Source organism: Salmo salar, chromosome 02 (genome assembly GCF_965601325.2).
Source record: "Salmo salar chromosome 02, fSalSal1, whole genome shotgun sequence".
Classification (NCBI taxonomy): domain Eukaryota; kingdom Metazoa; phylum Chordata; class Actinopteri; order Salmoniformes; family Salmonidae; genus Salmo; species Salmo salar.
In genome coordinates, this window is record NC_138292.1 from 6460781 (window position 1) to 6477758 (window position 16978).

Sequence of the window (16978 nt, forward strand, 5' to 3'; positions counted from 1 at the left end):
TCAGTACAGTCTGAACCTAGAGGCTGGTCAAGCTGAACCCTTCCATCAGTACAGTCTGAACCTAGAGGCTGGTCAAGCTGAACATTTCCATCAGTACAGTCTGAACCTAGAGGCTGGTCAAGATGAACCCTTCCATCAGTACAGTCTGAACCTAGAGGCTGGTCAAGCTGAACCCTTCCATCAGTACAGTCTGAACCTAGAGGCTGGTCAAGCTGAACCCTTCCATCAGTACAGTCTGAACCTAGAGGCTGGTCAAGCTGAACCCTTCCATCAGTACAGTCTGAACCTAGAGGCTGGTCAAGCTGAACCCTTCCATCAGTACAGTCTGAACCTAGACGCTGGTCAAGCTGAACCCTTCCATCAGTACAGTCTGAACCTAGAGGCTGGTCAAGCTGAACCCTTCCATCAGTACAGTCTGAACCTAGAGGCTGGTCAAGCTGAACCCTTCCATCAGTACAGTCTGAACCTAGAGGCTGGTCAAGCTGAACCCTTCCATCAGTACAGTCTGAACCAAGAGGCTGGTCAAGCTGAACCCTTCCATCAGTACAGTCTGAACCAAGAGGCTGGTCAAGCTGAACCCTTCCATCAGTACAGTCTGAACCAAGAGGCTGGTCAAGCTGAACCCTTCCATCAGTACAGTCTGAACCTAGAGCAGGTATTCCCAAACTGGGGTACGCCCCACAAAATGTGATTAACATTTTTTTTAAACATTTTTTAACATTTTCAAACAGTACATTCATATTTTCTAACGGGGCTATACATTTCGGTGAGGTTTTTTTCTCGCCTGAATATCCTCGTTTCACTGCTAAAAGTAAAATGAAACCATCTAGTGTTCAGCGAAATAACAACACAATGTCAAATACAGATAGCCTTGTCAAATAATGAACATCCAATCACATTAACAATTACTCTCTTGCTGGAAACCTTCACTCTTGCGCAGACTTTTACAAACGAAACATGACAATTTGAAAAATAAGCCACGGGAGATTTTTGAGTTAGAATAAAGATGACTTTCGAGTTGTAAGACATGTATAAAAGCAACAGATACCATTAATATGAAGGGGCTAGAAGAGTCTTATATGGTGAGCTACCGAGTGGCTAGGACAGGCAAGCCCCATACTATTGTGGAGGACTTAATTCTTCCTGCTGCCGCGGATATGGCTGGGACAATGCTTGGGGAAAGGCCCCAAAAAACTATACAGACAATGATTTCATCAAACAACACTGTTTCACGACGCATCAGTAGCATGGCAGAAGATGTTTTGAAACAATTACTGCTTCTCATACAAGGCAGTGAATTCTATACGTTACAGCTGGATGAGTCAACAGACATGGCGGGCCGGCACAGCTCCTGGTATATGTCTGTTACGTTTATGGGGGGTCAATTAAGGAAGACATCCTCTTCTGCAAACCACTGGAAACCAGGACATCAGGAGAGGATATTTTTTAAGTACTGGACAGCTTTGTGACATCAAATGGACTTTGGTGGTCAAGATGTGTTGGTATCTGTACTGATGGTGCAAAAGCCATGACAGGGCGACATAGTGGAGTGGGTACACTGCAGCATCCATTTGGGTACACTGCAGCATCCACTGAGAGGCTCTTGCTGCCAAGAGAATGCCTGACAGCTTGAAAGACGTTTTGGACACTACAGTGAAAATTGTTAACTTTGTTAAAGCAAGGCCCCTGAACTCTCGTGCATTTTCTGCATTATGCAATGATATGGGCAGCGACCATGTAACGCTTTTACAACATACAGAAGTGCGCTGGTTATCAAGGGGCAAAGTATTGACAAGTTTTTTTTAACTGAGAGAGCTTAAAGTTTTCTTTACTGACCATAATTTTCACTTGCATGATGACGAGTTTCTCACATGACTGGCCTATCTGGGTGATGTTTTTTCTCACCTGAATGATCTGAATCTAGGATTACAGGGACTACATTCAATGTGCGGGACATAATTGAGGCCATGATTAAGACGTTGGAGATCTTCTTTGTCTGCATTAACAAGGACAACACACAGGTCTTTCCATCATTGTATAATTTGTTATGTGTAAATGAACTCAAGCTTACGGACAATGTCAAATGAGAAATAGGGAAGCACCTGAGTGAGTTGGGTGCGCAATTACACAGGTACTTTCCCGAAACGGATGACACAAACAACTGGATTCGTTATCCCTTTCATGCCCTCCACTTACCAATATCTGAACAAGAGAGCCTCATCGAAATTGTAACAAGCGGTTCTGTGAAAATTGTATTTAATCGGAAGCCACTGCCAGATTTCTGGATAGGGCTGCACTCAGAGTTTCTTGACTTGGCAAATTGCACTGTTAAGACATGGATGCCCTTTGCAACCACATACCTATGTGAGAGTGGATTCTCGGCCCTCACTAGCATGAAAACTAAATACAGCACAGACTGTGTGTGGAAAATGATTTAAGACTGAGACTCTCTCCAACACAACCCAACACCGCATAGTTATGTGCATCCTTTCAAGCACACCCTTCTCATTAACCTGTGGTGAGTTATTCACAATTTTCAATGAACAAATAAGGTTTTATATGTAAGATGGCTAAATAAAGAGCAAAATGATTGATTATTATTATATTATTAATTGTGCCCTGGTCCTATAAGAGCTCTGTCACTTCCCACGAGCCGGGTTGTGATGTCATGTGGTGGGTGTAGCTGGTGCATGAAGTCAGGCGCAGGAGAGCAGAGATGAGTGAACAATGCACTACTAGAGAAATAGCACACAGTAAACATACCAGTGTGCGAACAATAATGGTTGCCACAAAACACGGGTGAAAACAGCACCTGGAAAAAACCAGCCGGAAACGTACCAACCTGAACAATAAACAATCAAACACAAAGACATGGGGGAAACAAAGGGTTAAATACATGACCAGTAATTGGGAAATGAAAACCAGGTGTGTGGGAAACAAAGACAAAACCAATGGAAAATGAAACGTGGATCGGCGATGGCTAGAAGACCGGTGACGTCAACCACCGAGCGCCGCCCGAGCAAGGAGAGGAACCGACTTCCGCGGAAGCCGTGACATGTGACAAAAACTTACACTCACTCTTATGTTTTATAAATATATTGTATAGTGTGTGTGAGTGGCAGGCTTACAATGTTCGCAAAAAACAACATTTGAGAGTGCGCTGACCCTGGTGTTAGAGGGGGTACATAGTTGGAGGTTGAATGTTTGAAGGGGTACGGGACTATAAAAAGTTTGGGAACCACTGACCTAGAGAGTGGAAAGAATGTGTCTTTCAATTGTAAATGTGTCAATGAAATTACAAGGCTTCCTTCCACACATCTCATTGGTAATATTTTAACAAGCCACAGAGTACTTTTGTAGGAGTACACATCTACAATTTGGGTATTTTGTCAAGCAGAGAGCGATTAAACAGCTTAATTTATTGTGACATGTACAAGACCCAAATCAATTCCTGTCCCTGTTTCTAAAAGATTCGTTTTTTCACAGGCGTTTTCTGTATTTCATTTCCCATGTTGATCTTAAACTAAATATTATCCTGAATTCAACCCTTTTTCTTGACAATAACCAATTACTTTAATGTAATTAAGTAATACTCTTTATGGTGTTATTGCTGCTTATTGACCTCTACAGTACTTTGGGGGTGTTTATATTTGTCCTGTTACACACAGTGTGTAACGGAAATGTGTATTTTTGCTGGTTGTTGGGTCACAACCAGGGTCAACATATCCCAACTTCCCCTGAGACACCCACAGGGAGTGGGGTCACAACCAGGGTCAACATATCCCAACTTCCCCTGAGATACCCTCAGGGAGTGGGGTCACAACCAGGGTCAACATATCCCAACTTCCCCTGAGACACCCTCAGGGAGTGGGGTCACAACCAGGGTCACCATATCCCAACTTCCCCTGAGACACCCTCAGGGAGTGGGGTCACAACCAGGGTCACCATATCCCAACTTCCCCTGAGACACCCACAGGGAGTGGGGTCACAACCAGGGTCACCATATCCCAACTTCCCCTGAGACACCCTCAGGGAGTGGGGTCACAACCAGGGTCAACATATCCCAACTTCCCCTGAGACATCCACAGGGAGAGGGGTCACAACCAGGGTCACCATATCCCAACTTCCCCTGAGACACCCACAGGGAGTGGGGTCACAACCAGGGTCAACATATCCCAGCTTCCCCTGAGACACCCACAGGGAGTGGGGTCACAACCAGGGTGACCATATCCCAGCTTCCCCTGAGACACCCACAGGGAATGGGGTCACAGCCAGGGTCACCATTGTACTGTGCCCCTGGAGCAATTAGGGTTAAGTGCCTTCCTCAAGGGCACAGTGACATGTTTATTTTTTCCCTTGTCAGCTCCGGTATTCAAACCAGAAACCATTTGGTTACTGGACCAGTGCTCTAACCTCGAGGATACCAGGCTACCTGCTGTAATCAGACTTACATGTGAAGCACAGATACAGCACTCTCTCTCTTCGTCTCTTTCTCTCTCTCTCTCTCTCTCTCTCTCTCTCTCTCTCTCTCTCTCTCTCTCTCAGTGTGTTAGAATGAGATAATCTCATACCAGCTCAGCTGTCTGAAAGAGATCTGTACCCCTACTGTATGTAATCTGTTTGTTGCTGTTGCATTAATTGACACTGATTAAACAGACCTTTTATTTAGTAATAATTAGGGATGAATGACCTGTAATTTGGTCAGCTTCCTGTCAGAACCTATCACAGCCCAGTTTCCATCCCAGACATTAGGTTGGGTCAAGGGAAGTACAGATACACATAGTAAAAGGAGGATGCCATTTCTTCTTCTGAGGTATAATGGGGTGTTTGTGTGTGTGCGTGTGCGTGCGAGTGCACGTGTGTGTAATGGGGAACAGTCCTTGTATCAGTTGGCACCTGTTAAGCATTACACTCACCACATAAAGTGAGAGCTGGAGAGAGAGTTTAGTGACACCGCAGAGCATCGGTGACCATATGTAACGTTTTCCACACTTATGCCTTTACAGCCGTAAAGCACACGTTTCCTCCCTTTCCTGCAATCATTCTGCATTTACATGCTAATTGGCTGTAAACAAAGGTCTTGTCTGTGAGAATATCATGTGAAATGGAACATTAGCACAGACCTAGTAATGACAGTCCTCTATAGAACCAATGCATGGTGGAGCGCATGCAAACTTTCTGCAACTCATTTATTGAACTTTGACCTTTGCAACATCATCTCCTAATGGTCATTATCAGCCTGTTTCCCCACACAGATTAGACTTAACTCTGGAGTAAGAAGCACGTTCACTGAACACGTTCATCTAGGACTAAACTTAATCTGTGTCCGGGAAACCGGCCCTATAAGAGCTATTTCAGCGTGGCATACATTATCTTATATAGACCTAGTCCTATACATTGATCATACATTATCTTATATAGACCTAGTCCTATACATTGATCATACATTATCTTATATAGACCTAGTCCTATACATTGATCATACATTATCTTATATAGACCTAGTCCTATACATTGATCATACATTATCTTTTATAGACCTAGTCCTATACATTGAGGATACATTATCTTATATAGACCTAGTCCTATACATTGAGGATACATTATCTTATATAGACCTAGTCCTATACATTGAGGATACATTATCTTTTATAGACCTAGTCCTATACATTGATCATACATTATCTTTTATAGACCTAGTCCTATACATTGAGGATACGTTATCTTATATAGACCTAGTCCTATACATTGAGGATACATTATCTTTTATAGGCCTAGTCCTATACATTGATCATACATTATCTTTTATAGACCTAGTCCTATACATTGAGGATACATTATCTTTTATAGACCTAGTCCTATACATTGAGGATACGTTATCTTTTATAGACCTAGTCCTATACATTGAGGATACGTTATCTTTTATAGACCTAGTCCTATACATTGAGGATACATTATCTTATATAGACCTAGTCCTATACATTGAGGATACATTATCTTATATAGACCTAGTCCTATACATTGAGGATACACTTATCTTATATAGACCTAGTCCTATACATTGAGGATACATTATCTTATATAGACCTAGTCCTATACATTGAGGATACATTATCTTATATAGACCTAGTCCTATACATTGAGGATACATTACCTTTTATAGACCTAGTCCTATACATTGAGGATACGTTATCTTCGGGGCTGTTGTGTTATTTCAGGCAGCCAAGAGGGAGTTGGGCTTTGTTGTCTGTTCTCAGATTCTGCTTTTAGTTCAAGTCTCCTACAGACGTCACAATTCCTGTGTAAGAATCCTCTGACTGTAACCTTTTCAAAAGAGTGGCATACATGATCACATATAGTCATATGCATTCTACATACATTATCATTGTCTTGTAGGCTGTAAGTAAAGTGTTACCAATGTTATTTCAGGCAGGAGGGAACTGTGATGATAGTGTGTTCTGAGTTTCAGCTTCTCTCACTCTCTCTCTATCTCTCGCCTACTCTCTATTTATCTCTCAATTCAATTTCAATTTAAGGGGCATTATTGGCATGGGAAACATATGTTTACATTGCCAAAGCAAGTGAAATAGATAATAAACAAAAGTGAAATAAACAATACAAATTAACAGTAAACATTACACTCACAAAAGTTCCAACAATAATAAAAACATTTCAAATGTCATATTATGTCCATATACAGTGTTGTAATGATGTGCAAATATTTAAAGTACAAAAGGGAAAATAAATAAACATAAATATGGGTTGTATTTACAATGGTGTTTGTTCTTCACTGGTTGCCCTTTTCTTGTGGCAACAGGTCACACATCTTGCTGCTGTGAGGCACACTGTGGTATTTCACCCAATAGATATGGGAGTTTATCAAAATTGGATTTATTTTTGAATTCTTTGCAGTTCTGTGTAATCTGAAGGAAATATATGTCTCTAATATGGTCGTACATTTGGCAGGAGGTTAGGAAGTGCAGCTCAGTTTCCACCTCATTTTGTGGGCAGTGTGCACATAGCCTGTCTTCTCTTGAGAGCCAGGTCTGCCTACGACGACCTGTTTCAATAGCAAGGCTATGATCACCGAGTCTGTACATAGTCAAAGCTTTCCTTAAGTTTGGATCAGTCATAGTGGTCAGGTATTCTGCCGCTGTGTTCTCTCTGTTTAGGGCCAAACATCATTAGTTTGCTCTGTTTTTTTGTTAATTCTTTCCAATGTGTCAAGTAATTATCTTTTTGTTTTCTCATGATTTGGTTGAGTCTAATTGTGTTGCTGTCCTGGGGCTCTGGTCTCTTTGTGTTTGTGAACAGAGCCCCAGGACCAGCTTGCTTAGGAGGCTCTTCTCCAGGTTCATCTCTCTGTAGGTGATGGCTATGTTGTGGAAGGTTTGGGAATCGCTTCCTTTTAGGTGGTTGTAGAATTTAACGGTTATTTTCTGGATTTTGATCATTAGCGGGTATCGGCCTAATTCTGCTCTGCATGCATTCTCTCTCTCTCTCTCTCTCTCTCTCTCTCTCTCTCTCTCTCTCTCTCTCCTCTCTCTCTCTCTCTCTCTCTCTCTCTCTCAGCTTGTCTGTAAAATGTTTTCCTACCTTATCAAAAAGCTGTGTACCCGTGCGTGCATGTGTGTGTTTGTGCATGCAGGGATGTGTGGGCGTGTGCAAGCACATTGTGTGTGTGTGTGTGTGTGTGTGTGTGTGTGTGTGTGTGTGTGTGTGTGTGTGTGTGTGTGTGTGTGTGTGTGTGTGTGTGTGTGTGTGTGTGTGTGTGTGTGTGTGTGTGTGTGTTGCTGTGAGTTAGAGGATGGTGATTGAGCAGAATAAATAAACGTTGGGGTGTAGGCCTAATTGTCAAATGTGTTTTCACAGTATACACATGTAAAATGTATATTTGCGGTTAGTTTCCCCACAAAACATAAAGTTTGGTTTTAGAGTTTTTCATAACTTTCCGTAAGTCATCTGATATCAACGCTGATGGCTAGATTATGTTTTCCTCTCAGATCTGTAATAATGTTATGAATGCCAAGTAATCATGGAGGTAACCATCAGTTGCTATGTCCAGTTATTAGAAGACAGGTTTCCCCTTTTTAGCCTGTGTCCTGACTGGGGGAGGACTGAGGGAGGACAGGGTGTGGTTGAGGACTGAGGAAGCACAGTGTTTGCTGGGGAGGACAGAGGGAGGACAGTGTGTGGTGGGGGAGGACAGAGGGAGGACAGTGTGTGGTGGGGAGGACAGAGGGAGGACAGTGTGGTGGGGGAGGACTGATGGGGTACTGAGGGAGGACAGTGTGGTGGGGGGAGGACTGAGGGAGGACAGGGTGTGGTTGAGGACTGAGGAAGGACAGTGTTTGCTGGGGAGGACAGAGGGAGGACAGTGTGTGGTGGGGGAGGACAGAGGGAGGACAGTGTGTGGTGGGGAGGACAGAGGGAGGACAGTGTGGTGGGGGAGGACTGATGGGGTACTGAGGGAGGACAGTGTGGTGGGGGGAGGACTGAGGGAGGACAGGGTGTGGTTGAGGACTGAGGAAGGACAGTGTTTGCTGGGGAGGACTGAGGGAGGACAGAGGGAGGACAGTGTGTGGTGGGGGAGGACAGAGGGAGGACAGTGTGGTGGGGGAGGACAGAGGGAGGACAGTGTGGTGGGGGAGGACTGATGGGGTACTGAGGGAGGACAGTGTGGTGGGGGAGGACAGTGTGGTGGGGGAGGACTGATGGGGTACTGAGGGAGGACAGTGTGGTGGGGGGAGGACTGAGGGAGGACAGGGTGTGGTTGAGGGCTGAGGAAGGACAGTGTTTGCTGGGGAGGACTGAGGGAGGACAGAGGGAGGACAGTGTGTGGTGGGGGAGGACAGAGGGAGGACAGTGTGGTGGGGGAGGACTGATGGGGTACTGAGGGAGGACAGTGTGGTGGGGGAGGACAGTGTGGTGGGGAGAGGACTGAGGAAGGACAGTGTGTGGTGGGGGATGACAGAGGGAGGACAGTGTGTGGTGGGGGAGGACAGAGGCAGGACAGTGTGGTGGGGGAGGACTGATGGGGTACTGAGGGAGGACAGTGTGGTGGGGAGAGGACTGAGGGGGTGGGTGTTGGTGAGAGGAGGATTTAGATGTCTGTGTTTGTGTCCTCAGCTTTGGGAGGACACAAAGGAGAGTCTGCTGTGTCTCCAGGTGGTCAGAGCTGTAGGTCACTACCACACACAGTGGTGCTGGTCTCCAGGTCACTACCACACACAGTGGTGCTGGTCTCCAGGTCACTACCACACACAGTGGTGCTGGCCTCCAGGTCACTACCACACACAGTGGTGCTGGTCTCCAGGTCACTACCACACACAGTGGTGCTGGTCTCCAGGTCACTACCACACACAGTGGTGCTGGTCTCCAGGTCACTACCACACACAGTGGTGCTGGTCTCCAGGTCACTACCACACACAGTGGTGCTGGCCTCCAGGTCACTACCACACACAGTGGTGCTGGTCTCCAGGTCACTACCACACACAGTGGTGCTGGTCTCCAGGTCACTACCACACACAGTGGTGCTGGCCTCCAGGTCACTACCACACACAGTGGTGCTGGTCTCCAGGTCACTACCACACACAGTGGTGCTGGTCTCCAGGTCACTACCACACACAGTGGTGCTGGTCTCCAGGTCACTACCACACACAGTGGTGCTGGCCTCCAGGTCACTACCACACACAGTGGTGCTGGTCTCCAGGTCACTACCACACACAGTGGTGCTGGTCTCCAGGTCACTACCACACACAGTGGTGCTGGTCTCCAGGTCACTACCACACACAGTGGTGCTGGTCTCCAGGTCACTACCACACACAGTGGTGCTGGTCTCCAGGTCACTACCACACACAGTGGTGCTGGTCTCCAGGTCACTACCACACACAGTGGTGCTGGCCTCCAGGTCACTACCACACACAGTGGTGCTGGTCTCCAGGTCACTACCACACACAGTGGTGCTGGTCTCCAGGTCACTACCACACACAGTGGTGCTGGTCTCCAGGTCACTACCACACACAGTGGTGCTGGCCTCCAGGTCACTACCACACACAGTGGTGCTGGTCTCCAGGTCACTACCACACACAGTGGTGCTGGCCTCCAGGTCACTACCACACACAGTGGTGCTGGTCTCCAGGTCACTACCACACACAGTGGTGCTGGTCTCCAGGTCACTACCACACACAGTGGTGCTGGTCTCCAGGTCACTACCACACACAGTGGTGCTGGCCTCCAGGTCACTACCACACACAGTGGTGCAGCACTGGAGACACAGCAGACTCCTGGTTGGTTTTCCCACAGGGGCCTCTGTGGAGAGAGGGAGAGAAACAGTCAATTCAAGAAAGTTGACCTCCCTCAGGGAAATTGGTTTGGCCATATTAACATGTTTAAGGTACATTCATTCACACAATGATGTCTCTGAATTGAAATATTGCACAGTGAAATATTGACCAATACGTAGAATGTAACACAGCCTTTAATGTTGATCATTCATCACAACCTTATGGAGATCATTTAGTTAGTTTCCATTTCCAACAGATACACATGTTGTTGCTTTCTCTCTTCTGGGTCTCATTTCCCACCAACACAGAACACAAAGGCACGTCTGCTAAATGACTAGAATGTAAATGTACTCAGTTAACATGTACACACACACACACACACACACGCACACACGCACGCACGCACGCACGCACGCACGCACGCACGCACGCACACACACACACACACACACACACACACACACACACACACACACACACACACACACACACAGAGAGAGAGAGAGAACACAGTGGAGAACAGAACGTAGTGAGCCAAAGCCAACAGACAGGGTGATAGTGAGTGTTTATAAGTGTTTATAAAAGTGGCAGCAATATAAACCATTACTAATGCATGCTGGGATCTATTTTCCCTTTTCTCTTTTCTTCCTCTCTGTTTTCTAGCATTGGAGGGTAATTAGAGAGGAGCACAGCTTGAGATCTGTAAATCCAGTGTATATGGATATAGTCTGGAAGGAGCTCAACTCTTTTAACTACTTCACACTGCATTATCCTTACCTTAAAACGCTGTTGGAATCACCAAGTTTATAAACCAGTTTTTGCAACTCAACAAGGAAGTCTTTGTGTTTTTCTTTTTGTTTAGGTGACAATCTATTTTACTTGCAAAAATGTAGTTCACCCCGCTGAAAATCATTCACAGCCCCAGAGGCAGAACTGTCACAGCGACATGTTTAAATTAAGACTGCCTGAAATATCACTCTCCGTTATTGTAGAACCCCTTGACGACGCTGTAAAAACAATGGATACAGCATGTTTATTTCCACACAGTGTTGACTTAGACTCTGTCTTTTCATCCAGTGTCCCACAAGGGAATATGGGACGGTTGGTGTTGGATGGGTACTGTGGCTGAGTCTCAAATGGCACCCCCTATTCCCTATCATAGGACACTAATGTTAACCAGAAGCCTATGGGCCCTTGTCAAAAGTAGTGCACTAGAAAGGGAATAGGGTGCCGCTTGGAACACATATGGCTGTAGGGTTTTATAATTGAGTTGATTCATTCTTTGGTGTGTTGATTTTAACACATGTTTAAAACCCAGCTGCCATGATGGAGAGCTGAACTATGTTTCTTCAGGCTCACAGGAATACAATAGAGAAAAGCCTCTACGACTCAACTCCTAACTCACTGCAGATATCGCCTTTAGTCAAAACCAGTTTCCCCTTGTGGAAAGCAGCCAGCCAGCCAGCCCGCCCCCAGCCAGCCAGCCAGCCATCCAGCCAGCCCGCCAGCCAGCCATCCAGCCAGCCATCCAGCCAGCCAGCCATCCAGCCAGCCAGCCATCCAGCCAGCCCGCCAGCCAGCCAGCCAGCCAGCCAGCCATCCAGCCAGCCAGCCATCCAGCCAGCCATCCAGCCATCCAGCCAGCCAGCCCGCCCGCCAGCCAGCCAGCCATCCAGCCATCCAGCCAGCCAGCCCGCCAGCCAGCCAGCCAGCCAGCCAGCCATCCATCCAGCCCGCCAGCCAGCCAGCCAGCCAGCCAGCCATCCAGCCAGCCCGCCAGCCAGCCATCCAGCCATCCAGCCAGCCAGCCAGCCATCCAGCCAGCCCGCCCGCCAGCCAGCCAGCCAGCCAGCCATCCAGCCAGCCAGCCATCCAGCCAGCCAGCCAGCCCGCCCGCCAGCCAGCCAGCCATCCAGCCAGCCAGCCATCCAGCCAGCCAGCCAGCCAGCCAGCCAGCCAGCCCGCCAGCCATCCAGCCAGCCCGCCATCCGCCAGCCAGCCAGCCAGCCAGCCAGCCAGCCAGCACAGTAAGACAACAGGGGATTCAGTGAGAGACAGTGATATGGTTATGCATATTTTTTCAAACACAGACACAGAGAAACGTAGTGACATCGTCATGGCTACGTCCGAAATGGCACCCAGTTCCCTACATAGTGCACAACCTTTGACTAGAGCCCATAAGTAGTGCACTAGCCTATATAGGGGATGGGTAGCCATTTTAGACACAGTCATAGACATGGAAGTAACACCCACCCATCCATCCATCGCCCCCCTGCTCCTCTCCTCCCATCCAACCTTCTGCTCTCCCTCTCCTCCCCCTCTCCTCCTCCTCTCCTCCCATCCAATCCTCTGCTCTCCCTCTCTTCTCCTCCTCTCTTCTCCTCCCATCCAACCCTCTGCTCTCGCTCTCTCCTCTTCCTCTCCTCTCTTCTCCTCTCCTCCCATCCAACCCTCTGCTCTCCCTCTCCTCCTCCTCTCCTCCCATCCAATCCTCTGCCTCTCCTCTCCTCTCCTCTCCTCTCCTCTCCTCTCCTCTCCTCTCCTCTCCTCTCCTCTCCTCTCCTCTCCTCTCCTCTCCTCTCCTCTCCTCTCCTCTCCTCTCCTCTCCTCTCCTCTCCTCTCCTCTCCTCTCCTCCCATCCAACCCTCCGCCTTCCCTCTCCGCCCCTCCTCTCCTCCCCTCCCATCCAATCCTCTCCTCTCCCTCTCTCTTCCACCCCCTCCATCTAATCCTCTCCTCTCCCTCTCTCATCCTCCTCTCCTCTCCTCCCATCCAACCCTCTGCTCTCCCTCTCTCCTCCTCTCATCTCCTCTCCTCCTCTCATCTCCTCTCCTCCCATCCAACCCTCTGCTCTCCCTCTCTCCTCCTCCTCTCCTCCCATCCAACCCTCTGCTCTCCCTCTCTCCTCCTCTCCTCCCATCTAACCCTCTGCTCTCCTCCTCCTCCTCTCCTCCCATCCAACCCTCTGCTCTCCCTCTCTCCTCCTCCTCTCCTCCCATCCAACCCTCTGCTCTCCTCCTCCTCCTCTCCTCCCATCCAACCCTCTCCTCTCCTCTCCTCTCCTCTCCTCCAATCTTCTGCTCTTCCTCTCTCCTCTCCACCAGTCAGAACAGACAGAACAGAGTCCACATCCTGCCCGGATTCCAGAACTTCCAGCATCATAAATGAGTGGAACCATAGAACCCCTTGGTGATGTCATCTTTCAGAGTTCTGTTGTGTCCACAACCTCCTACATGAACCTCTTTATTACTGCCTCTCTGCTGCTCAGAAGACTGTCACTATGTTGTGGGGGTGAAGGGGTGAGGGGCTGAGGGGTGGGGAGGATGGGAGGTTAAAGGGTTATGTAAGGAGAATCTGGTCAGTTCTCTGGGGTCGAGAGTTAGGACAGAAGTTTCTTTGAGTTCTGATGTTTAGTTAGATGCAGAAACAGAAGGTGTTCATGGTGGGTCTGAGGTGTCAGTATGACAAGGCTCTCACGCATTCTCATGGTCTCATGGATTACATCCCAAATGGCACCCTATTCCCTTTATAGTGCACTACTACCCATAGGGCTCTGGTCAAAAGTAGTGCACTATATAGGGAGTAGGGTGCCATTTGGGAAGAAACCTTGGACAGATTTACCAGCGAGGCTGATGCCAGACAACTGAAGAAATATCTCCCGGCACCCAAGAGACTAATAGGCATGTTATTGTTCATACTATTTCCATTAACAAGTAGGTTTGTCGACGGCTGATGATTTTGTGAGGGGAAAATACTATGGGAATGATTGGTGCTTCTGTGTGCCAAAAGGCAGTTAGCCCCCCGACCTACAACCTAGGCATTTGTGACCAACTGGGTTCGAACCCAGGGACCTGCGAGACTTTGTTAGTCCATGGAGCTCAACACTTGCTTGGGGAGCTAACGCAAGTCTTCAGGTCTCAGACAAGGTAACTCAACAAGTATGAACCTCTGTTAGATAGGATGACAGTGGGGAAATATAGAGAGAGGTTGTGTCAAAGGGCAGTAGGACGGATGGGAACCTATGGTGACTTTGAAGACGTGGCTGTGGCAGGACCGCTAGATCAGCCAGTCCAATTTCTGTCTCTTTCTCAGCTTTAATGACAATCAGTTGTCTTGTCAATCAAACCAATACTGTCATACTATTACCAGGCTATTACCATTTATTCCATGCTGTAATGAAAAGTGCTACCAATACTATATAGATCAACAAGCAATGAAGACAGCATGACAACTGTCATTGTTGTCCTCATGGTTTGAAATTATCAGCACTGAGTGTGTGTCACGTCCTGACCCTAGTAAGATGTAATTTTCTATAGTAGAGTAGGTCAGGGCGTGACAGGGGGTGTTTTGTGTTTTTCTATGTTTTCTATTTCTATGTTTAAGTTCTAGTTTTTCTATTTCTATGTTGGGGTTGTTTGGGTTGATCTTCAATTGGAGGCAGCTGATCCTCGTTGCCTCTGATTGGAGATCATATTTAAGTAGGGGTTTTTCTCTTCCTGTTTTGTGGGTTATTATCTTTTGAGTAGTATTTGTTTCTCTCTGCGCCACGGTTTGTTGTTTTTGTATATTCAGTTATTTAGTGTATTGCATTACGTTTCACGAATAAATAATATTGTGGAACTACAAACACGCTGCACCTTGGTCCGCTCCTTCAGACAACCGTGACAGAATAACCCACCATAAAAGGACCAAGCAGCGTGGAAGAGAATGGACCTGGGAGGAAGTTCTGGACGGCAAGGGATCCTGGACATGGGAGGAGATCCAGGCTGGATGGGATCGCCTTCCATGGGAACAGGTGGAGGCAGCGAGAGCAGAGCGGCGACGAGAGGAGTCACGATACCAACGGCGAGGCAAATGCGAGAGGCGGCCCCCCCCCAAACAAATTGGGGCGGGGGGGCACACGGGGAGATTGGCAGAGTCAGGTTGGAGACCTGAGCCAACTCCCTGTGCTTACCGTGGGGGGCGAGTGACCGAGCAAGCACCAAGTTATGCTGAGATACGCACTGTGTCGCCAGTGCGCAGCTACAGCTCGGTGCAAGCTCCTCACAGGTGCCATGCTAGAGTTGGCATTCAGCCAGGAAGGAGTATGCCTGCTCAGCGTTCCTGGTCTCCGGTGCGTTTTCTCAGCCCTGGTTATCCTGCGCCAGCTCTAAGCACGGTAACCCCAGTAACCCCAGAGAGGCAGTTAACCAGAGGAGACAGGAACAGAGAGAGAGAGAAAGAGAGGCAGATAACCAGAGGAGACAGGAACAGAGAGAAAGAGAGAGAGAGAGAGAGGCAGATAACCAGAGGAGACAGGAACAGAGAGAAAGAGAGAGAGAGGCAGATAACCAGAGGAGACAGGAACAGAGAGAAAGAGAGAGAGAGAGAGAGGCAGATAACCAGAGGAGACAGAAACAGAGAGAAAGAGAGAGAGAGAGAGAGAGGCAGATAACCAGAGGAGACAGAAACAGAGAGAGAGAGAGAGAGAGAGGCAGATAACCAGAGGAGACAGAAACAGAGAGAGAGAGAGAGAGAGAGAGAGAGAGAGAGAGAGTTAACCAGAGGAGACAGAAACAGAGAGAGAGAGAGAGAGAGAGAGAGAGAGAGAGAGAGAGAGAGGCAGATAATCAGAGGAGACAGAAACAGAGAGAGAGAGAGAGAGAGAGAGAGAGAGAGAGAGAGGCAGATAACCAGAGGAGACAGAAACAGAGAGAGAGAGAGAGAGAGAGAGAGTTAACCAGAGGAGACAGAAACGAGAGAGAGAGAGAGAGAGAGAGAGAGAGAGAGAGAGAGAGAGAGAGGCAGATAACCAGAGGAGACAGAAACAGAGAGAGAGAGAGAGAGAGAGAGAGAGTTAACCAGAGGAGACAGAAACAGAGAGGAGAGAGAGAGAGAGAGAGAGAGAGAGAGAGGCAGATAACCAGAGGAGACAGAAACAGAGAGAGAGAGAGAGAGAGAGAGAGAGAGAGAGAGACAGATAACCAGAGGAGAGAGAGAGAGAGAGGCAGATAACCAGAGGAGACAGAAACAGAGAGAGAGAGAGAGAGAGAGAGAGAGAGAGAGAGAGAGAGAGAGAGACAGATAATCAGAGGAGACAGAAACAGAGAGAGAGAGAGAGAGAGAGAGAGAGAGAGAGGCAGATAACCAGAGGAGACAGAAACAGAGAGAGAGAGAGAGAGAGAGTTAACCAGAGGAGACAGAAACAGAGAAACAGAGAGAGAGAGAGAGAGAGCGGCAGATAACCAGAGGAGACAGAAACAAAGAGAGAGAGAGAGGCAGATAACCAGAGGAGACAGAAACAGAGAGAGTGATAGAGATAGAGAACAAGAAAGAGACAGAGCACCCCATTGCTGCTGCACAGTGGCCTGTCACAATGGTCCTCCTGGTGGGAATTGCCCTCCTTCTCAATCTCACCATGGAACTTCTGCTGAACAAGAAACATTTATTTCAGCCACAGAGTCAGGCAGAGACACACAGGGCCGAGCATCATGGGAGTAATAGTGTAGGTAGTGGCTCAGCAACCTCATCCTCTAGAAAACCTCTGATAATGTGGTTTTACACACTTTCTGCAGACCAGTCATAGTCCACAGACCGCAGACCCCTGCTGAGACTCAGACCACTGACAGCCTACTCATCTACAGTCCCTATGCTCACTGACTAATCATCTCAATGGTATCTTAGTAACAGCTGCTATTTCCCAATGGACCGGA